Source organism: Eriocheir sinensis, unplaced genomic scaffold (genome assembly GCF_024679095.1).
Source record: "Eriocheir sinensis breed Jianghai 21 unplaced genomic scaffold, ASM2467909v1 Scaffold159, whole genome shotgun sequence".
Lineage (NCBI taxonomy): Eukaryota > Metazoa > Arthropoda > Malacostraca > Decapoda > Varunidae > Eriocheir > Eriocheir sinensis.
In genome coordinates this window covers 1-8,394 of record NW_026110950.1, presented here as the reverse complement: position 1 = coordinate 8,394, position 8,394 = coordinate 1, and positions in this window count along the sequence as shown.

Genomic DNA, 8,394 nt, shown 5'->3' with positions numbered 1-8,394 from the left:
TATCTGCAGGTCAGGTACAGATATGCAGCTAGACCGTTTACTTCACGACTAATATCCCTTAAAGGCGCCAGAAGCAGAGCCAGGATAAATAAATTAGTACTATTTAGTGGACTGTGATTCTGTGTATAATATATAATATCTAGTCTGAAGGACCTGTTGGCATGCAATGTATGTAACACTGTAGTTTCATTTGACACGCCTTATTATTATAAGTAAGTATAAACAGTGTAAAATGGGGTAAGAAAAAGTGCTACTGAAGTGACAGCCCCTACAACAATATGGCGAACGGGGGAAAGCGGTGGGCTCACCCAAGACAGTACTGACCGCGCGCCTCACAGCCACTCCACCCTTAATACCTCCATGAAGGTGGCACTCTCAAGCTCAGTGCTGGGGAATCAGAAGGTGTCATGTGCTGCAGAGAGGCTTGGAGGTGTTACAACAATGATAGTGAAATGCTGGATTGCACTAATCTGACCCTGTAGGAGGGTGGCACGCTCTGGCTAAGTGCTAGTGAATCAGAAGGTGCCATGTGCTGATGAGAGGCTTGGAGGTGTCATAACTATGCTACTAAAAGGCTGGACTGCACTAATCTGACCCTGTAGGAGGTTGGCACTCTCAAGCTCTGTGCTAGGGAATCAGAATGTGTCATGTGCTGCGGAGAAGCTTGGAAGTTTTATAACTACGCTAGTGAAAGGCTGGGTTGCAGTAATTTGACCCTTTAGGAAGGTGAAGGTGTATGAAGGTGGAACTCTCAAGCTCTGTGCTAGGGAATCAGAAGGTGCTATGTGCTGCAGAGACGCTTGGGGTTTTTATAACTATACAAGTGAAAGGCTGGACAGCACTAATTTGACATTGTATGAAGGTGGCACTCTCTGGCTCAGTGCTCAGCTCAGCTGTCTTGTGCTGCAGAGAGGCTTGGAGGTGTTATAACAATGATGGTAAAATGCTGGATTGCACTAGTCTGACCCTGTAGGAAAGTGACACTAACAAGTTCGGTGCTAGTGAATCAGAAGATGACATGTGCTATAACAATGTGTTATAACAATGATGGTAAAAGGATGGACTGCACTTATCTGACCCTGTAGGAAGGTGGCACTCTCAAGCTCAGTGTTAGGGAATCAGGTGTCATATGCAGCAGAGAGGCTTGGAGGTGTTATAACAATGGTGGTAAAATGCTGGACTGCACTCGTCTGACCCTGTAGGAAAGTGACACTATTAAGTTCGGTGCTAGTGAATCAGAAGATGACATGTGCTGAAGAGAGGCTTGGAGGTGGTATAGATATGCTAGTAAAAGGATGGACTGCACTAATCTGACCCTGTAGGAAGGTGGCACTCTCAAGCTCAGTGTTAGGGAATCAGGTGTCATATGCAGCAGAGAGGCTTGGAGGTGTTATAACTATGTTAGTGAGATGCTGGTGTTGAGGAGTGAATGACACACACGAGGGAGCGGGGGTTGCGATGCATTCTATAAAGAGGCCAGACAGGGAATGTCCGATCCTCGAGCAATGGCAGTACATGACTGTATACTCGGATTGTTCCGAAGCGCTGCTCAGTGCTTCGGTGCCGCTGAAGGGTAATGGCTATACAACACCTCACCCCCCTACCAAAGTTTTATGTTATCCCCCAAATATCCACCACCATCTCCAGTCACCAAAGCTCCCCTTTACTGCCGTCACCATTTACATAGTTGCTTGATATCTGCCAGGCGGCTTCCTTTGTCGTGCCGATCGTCGCCTTGTCTCGGCAGAAGTTATTTTTTTCCCCGGCTGTCTGTCCTGTTGACCCCTCTGGCCGGCGCGTTTGTCCTGCCCCTTTCGGCGGTTCTACTGCCGCCTCTCCCGGTTTGGTTGACGCCCTCCCCTCTGTTCCCGGTCGTGGTTGTCTGGATGGTCTTCTGTCTACTAGTTGGGGATGCTGTATATCCGCCGCTGCCCCGCTGCGTGCCTCCGTGTCCCCATCGTCTCCTCGCCGCTCAGCCGTCTCCCCTTGGGCGGCTGGGGTGTCTATGTCCGTGGCCTGCATGTTACCTCTCTGGGGCACTTGGTCGTCACCTGCTGACAATGGGGATTCTCCGCTAATTTTGTCCTGGGCAGGCCTGTCACTGCTTAACAAAATTATTTGATCCGCGTGGCGGGACCACAAGGTATTTCCTCCAACATCTGCTTCGTAGGACAGTGGTCCCGTCTTGGCTATTATTCTCCCTCTCCTCCATTTCGGTCCCACATAGCTTCTTGCCCAAACTATGTCATTTTTTCAGAATGTTCTTACCCTTTTCCCCGTCATCTGTTGGTCTTGCCTGCTCTCCATCGCGGTCTCTTCGTCGGGCAGAAGTAGGTCTAGTTTTGAGCGTATATTCCTGCCCATCAGCATTTCCGCCGGTGTTTTCCTTGTTGTGCTGTGTGGAGTAGAACGATAGTTTAACAGAAATTTATACAGGCTCCTTTCCCCCGACTTGCAGCCCCCCATCATTGCCTTTATTCCTTCCTTCACAGTGCTCACCGCTCTCTCCGCCAGTCCGTTACTCGCCGGGTGGTATGGCGCCACTCTGATGTGCCGGATTCCATTCTGCTTGACGAAAGATGCCATCTCTTCCGACGTAAACTGCGGGCCATTGCCTGTGCATAGCTGTAGGGGTAGACCAAACCTGCTAAACAGTACACTCAGTTCATGAAGAGTTCAAGCCGTTGTCGTGGATTTCATTGGTACTGCCTCTATCCACTTTGAGTAGCTATCCACTACTATGAGAAGCGTTGTTCCCATAATTGGCCCCGCAAAATCTGCATGGAGCCTCTCCCTCGTGTTCTCTCCCATGGGTGGACCGCTGACTGTGGTGGTGCTGCCCGCTTCTCCGCACATCCTGGACACGCTCTCGCCAATTTCTCCAGCTCCTTGTCGAGACCCGGCCGCCACACACATCGTCGAGCCAGCTGCTTCATCCTCACGCATCCTGAGTGCCCCACATGCAGTTCCTTTTTCACCTTGTCTTGCAGGGACGCCGGTATCACCACTCTGCCTCCCCACATTAAGCAATCCCCCTCTGTCGAGAGCTCCTCCATCCGAGACTTGTAACTGCTTACCTCTGCTGTTGCCTCCTCCGGCAATCCGTCTGACCTTACTGCCGCCAGCACCTTTCCCAGGACTCTGTCACGCCACGTTGCCGCTGACACTTCTCTTGCTGTCACTGAAGGCCCCTCGTCCATATATAACACGTTGCTTGTCTTGGCTTCCCTCTCTATTCTTTCTGCTCCTTTGTCGACAATGCCCGGGAGCGGTAGTCTGGACAAGGTGTCGGCCACCCTCATGTCTGCAGAGGGTCTTACCTCCACATCGTAGCTGTAGGCTGCTAGTTGAAGGGCGTATCGCTGCATCTGCGCTGCCCCCAACGGCGGCATCTCTCTGCTGGGGTTCAATATTCTGGAAAGTGCTTTGTTATCACTGACAAGGGTAAACTTCCTCTCGTAGCAATATTGATGAAATTTCCTAACACCGTAAGAAACTGCCAAAGCCTCCTTTTCTACGATGGGATATTTCTGCTCTGTTTGTGTCAGTATTCTTGACGCATACGCCTCCGGCCTTTCTATATCTCCTGGTAAGACTTGCATTAGCGCCGCCCCGACTCCTACTTCGCTCGCGTCTGTTACCAGTTTGACCGGTAATTGTGGACCGTATATCACCAATACTGGGTTGCTGGCCACCGTCTGTTTTACCCTTGCCATCGCCTCTTCACATTCCTTGGTCCATCGCCACTTAACTCCCTTCTTGAGTAGCTCATACAATGGCGACAACGTAGTGGCGAGGTGTGGCAACAGCCGGGACTAGTACCCACCGCTCCCAATACGCTCCGGAGTGTCGGTACAGCACTCGGGTTCGGCATCCTCCTTATTGCTTCGGTCTTCTCGGGTATGGGTTTCAGTTCCGTGCACCTCCTGCAAATTGAATTCACACTTTGACCTTTTGAGCCGAATCTCATTCTCTTTCAGTCTCCCCAGCACTTTGTCCAAAGTTTCAATAAGGTCTTCTGTGTTCGTGCCCATCACCAGCAAGTCGTCTAAGTATGCCACACAGGAGGGGATTCCTTCTAATATTCTGTCCATCGCCGCCTGGAAAATGTCCCCACAGAAAGCTAAACCAAAGGGCAATCTCTTCATCCTCAACAATCCTCTATGCGTAGCTACAGTTGTTAGGTCTTTTGATTCCTCACTTAACTCCATCTGTAGATAAGCATCTCTTAAATCTAGCTTTGCAAACCTCTTCCCTTTTATCCTTGTAAACAACTCTTCCGTGGAGGGTAAGGGGTGCTTAACTATATCCAACTGGGGATTTACCGTTACTCTGTAGTCAGCCGCCAGCCTTACTTTGCCATCTGCTTTGGGCACTGCCACCAACGGTGTCGCCTAGCCACTGCTGTTGTCAATCTCCACGGGCTCGGCAACACCTTCCTTAATCCACCTCTCCAGCTCCTGGTCCACGAGTGGGTAAAGGGCGTGTGGCCCTGGTCGCGCTTTCTTCCCCACCGGTCGTGCTCCTTCCTTGAGACGCAGGTGTGCTTTGATCGGCATGTGCCCTAAAGACTGTGAAAAGACCTCACTGTGCTTGTGTAGGATTGTGGTAAGTTTATCCCCATTCTTTTCCGCAACTCCAAGTTTGCCTACCATCTCCTTCCAGTCCAGCTGAATCACCAGTAGCCAGTCACGACCCAGGAGCGAGGGCCCTGTTCCTTTCACTACCTTTAACGGCAGAGTTTCTACTTGATTTTTAAACTTGACCTCCAGCATGGCTACTCCTCGTACCTGAAGTGCCTCACCTGTGTATGTGACTAACCGCCTGTTGGAGGCTTCAAGTCTTGGTTTGCTGCGTAGCCTGTTCCACTCCTCCTCGCTGATGACCGTGCTGCTCGCTCCCGTGTCCACCTCCATGCGTATCTCTGTGCCCTGCACGCTCACGTCTACAGTCAGTGGTGGGGTTTTCCGGATTCTCCGCTGCTGTCCAGGCAGCTGTAAAGTACCAAACCCCTCCAGCCTCTCTTCCTCATCACTAATCTCTTGCTCCTCATCCTCCACGCTATTTACTCTGCCTCGCCGTCGACACATTACATTCGCCTGGTGTGGCCTTTACGACTGCACCTGAAACATTCCTTATCCTTAAATGGGCACTCCGTTGCCTTGTGGTAGCTACTGCCACACCGATTACAAGTTACACTACTACGTGCCCCCTCACGAGGCAAGTACTTGTTTTGCAACCTGGCCTTGTCCCACCTGCTCGTTGGTTCTTTCTGGTCCCCGGGCTTCGTTCGCGACGGCTCCACTCTGTTCACCTGGGCTTCTTTGTGCTCCCCTCCCAGCACCTTCGCCTCCGTTGTTGCTGCCTCCATCGATAATGCCAGTTTGCACGCTTTGTCCCAAGTTAAGTCGTCGCCCTCTCGTAACAGCCTCCGCCGGATCCGTTCGCTCGACACTCCACCGACGAATCTTTCTCGAAGCTGCTCTGTTAAGTTTGCCCCAAAGCTGCAGTTGGAAGCTTTCCTCTTCAGTTCTGCCACGTAACTGCTGATTGTCAGGGTTTCCCTTTGATTTTCAGAGTTGAATTTGAACCTTTCCACCACCACTGAAACTTTGGGCGCATAGTGCTGAGTAGCGAGAGGAATCAATTCCTTCAGTGTCCTCTCAGAGGGTTTCCCCAGGGCGCACAGGTTCCTCAGTAATTGATACACCGCCGGGCATCAGACAGTCAGGAACAACGCCCGTTCCCGATTCTCCTCGGTGATATTACTGACCTCCAGGAACTCTTCGAACCTTTCTGTATAGGCCTCGAAATCTTCTCCCTCTGAGTACTGCTCCACCGCTCCAATTATTGCTGCCATTCTCGTCCACGGGGTTTCACTCGATTCCTTCAGAATCCCATCCTCGTCGCCACGTGTTGAGGAGTGAATGACAAACAAGAAGGAGCGGGGGTTGCGATGTATTCTATAAAGAGGCCAGACAGAGAATGTCCGATCCTCGGGCCTTGGCAGTACATGTATCATCGGATTGCTGTTCCGAAGAGCAGCACAGTGCTTCGGTGCCGCTGAAGTGTAATGACTATACAACAGCTGGACTGCAGTAATCTGACACTGTAGAAAGGTGGCACTATCTGGCTCATTCATAAGGAATCAGAAGATGTTATGTGCTGCAGAGAGGCTTGTAGGTGTTATACCTATGCTAGTGAAAGGCTGGACAGCACTAATCTGACCTGTAGGAAGGTGGCACTCTCTGGCTCAATGCTCAGGTAAAATAAGGTGCCATGTGCTGCAATGAGGCTTGGAGGTGTTATATTTATGCTACTGAAATGCTGGACTGCACTAATCTAACCCTGTAGGAAAGTGGCACGCTCAAGCTCAGTGCTAGGGAATCTGAAGGTGTCATGTGCTGCAGAGAGGTTTAGAGGTGTTATAACTATGATAGTAAACGACTGGACTGCACTAATCTGGCTCTCTAGGAAGGTGAATGTAGAGGCCAGTAGGAGCACAACAAACACTTTTCTCTGCAGTGCAGTTTATTTGCAGTGCAATTAAATTGAGTAACAGCAATAAGTAACAAGGGCTGCGCCAGTCGTCAGTAGCCAGTGGTCCGCTTCCCCTGATTCGCCGCCGCCGTCGTAGGCCTTCCCAACAGCGGGCACTCCGGACTCCGGCACACAGCCGACGGTGCCTCGCACAGAACCTCGCCCCGGGCGGTATGAAGGCCTTCTTTGCGGGGCCTCCTTCTGGTGTGCTTGCTGGCGGCCAACTGCCCCTCTCATAATCGGAAACAGCTTCTTCACCTCGCTTCATTCCTCAGGCCTTTCCGTTGCTAACACAGCGCGCATGACTCACATCATCTGAACCACCTCCTCAGCCCGAGTCCGAATCTCACATCACTTAAATGAGAAGAGGCTATTAATTATACAAACGAGCAATTCTCTCTCCCTCTCTCTCTCTCTCTCTCCCTCTCCCTCTCTCTCTCTCACTCTCACTCTCGTTTTAATCACCCAACAAACCATTCTCACTTCCACACACATACACTCCCCCCTGATATATCAATCACATACTAAACACTGTCGCCGTCTTGCTATCCTGGTCGAACGTCTTAATGGTTGTTCTGCCTCCCCTTCCTCGATAACCCTCCGTTGACCCACGTCGGCATCATCTTGAACAGGGAACGCCATTATCAATTCATCGTCACTACTTTCAGAGGCGATAATATCTTGCTCTTGTCGTTGACGGCTCGAACTACGCTTCCGGAGATCCTTGACATGCCGCGGAATTTGATCCACCTCCGCAACTTGATCAGAAACAATACTGGTCACCGTGCCCTCCTTATATCGGTCGTCGCAGCGTCCTCTTGGCGGCTTCACCCATACATTATCTCCCATTTGGTAAGGATTGTGTTGTACCCTGACATTTCTTTCTATTTCAGCCTCTCCTCGCACTCTCATGGCGTAGTTGTAGATTACATTTCCTGGAGCGGAAGACTGCGTACAATCATCAGAAGGCGTGATGTTGTATAGATACACTGCCTCTGCTATCGAACAGCCTTTCCTTGCCGCAATCACCTTCACAGTACGGTGGCAGCGTTCCACTATACCATTACCAGATGGGGCATAGGCTCCCCTATAGTGGACACGCACATTCCACCGCAAGGCGAACTGAGAAAACAGCTTACTGCGAAAAGCTGTGTCGTTATCCGTCAGTAGCTCCTGCGGCGCCCCACGTTCAAAGAACACCGCTTCCAGGTGCTTAATGACGCAATCACTTGTCTGAAGCTGAAGCAGGCGCCAAATGGTGAAGCGTGATGGTCCACAGTCTATCAGTGAGAGATAAGACTGTCCTTTGCAGTGCGTGATGTCCATCCCGACTCTTTGCCAAATGCCAATCACGGACAAGTCACCAGTATGCCACTTCGCAGGCGCCGGGTCGATAGATAGGCATTCCTGACAGGTGGTAGTAATTGAGCGCACCTGTCCCCTGGTTACTGCCGGGTTGACCCTCCTCGCGAAGTAAAGAGTCCGTCTCACACCAGGATGACCTCGAGAATGGTGAACGTCTGCCACTAACTGATCGATAGCAGGGTCTGCAGCAATGGCACAAACTGACGGTGACAGATCGACTGTTGATGATGCTTTCAGCCATCGCTGGGGCACACGTGTGAGGGAGTCTGCTTTGTTCTCCGCGGACGATATTCGCGTGATGGAAAGCGATAGACCGCACTCCTTGACCAGGGACACAATGATGCCAAGGCGTCTACGTATCAACATTTCGCTAGCCGCTTTCGTTTTCAGCCTTGCACGACCAGTGAGGGCATCCTCTACCCACCGACACACAGTGGTAGAGTCACTCATTAATTCCACAGTTTTCATCTGCCAAGCTAGTGCAGAGTT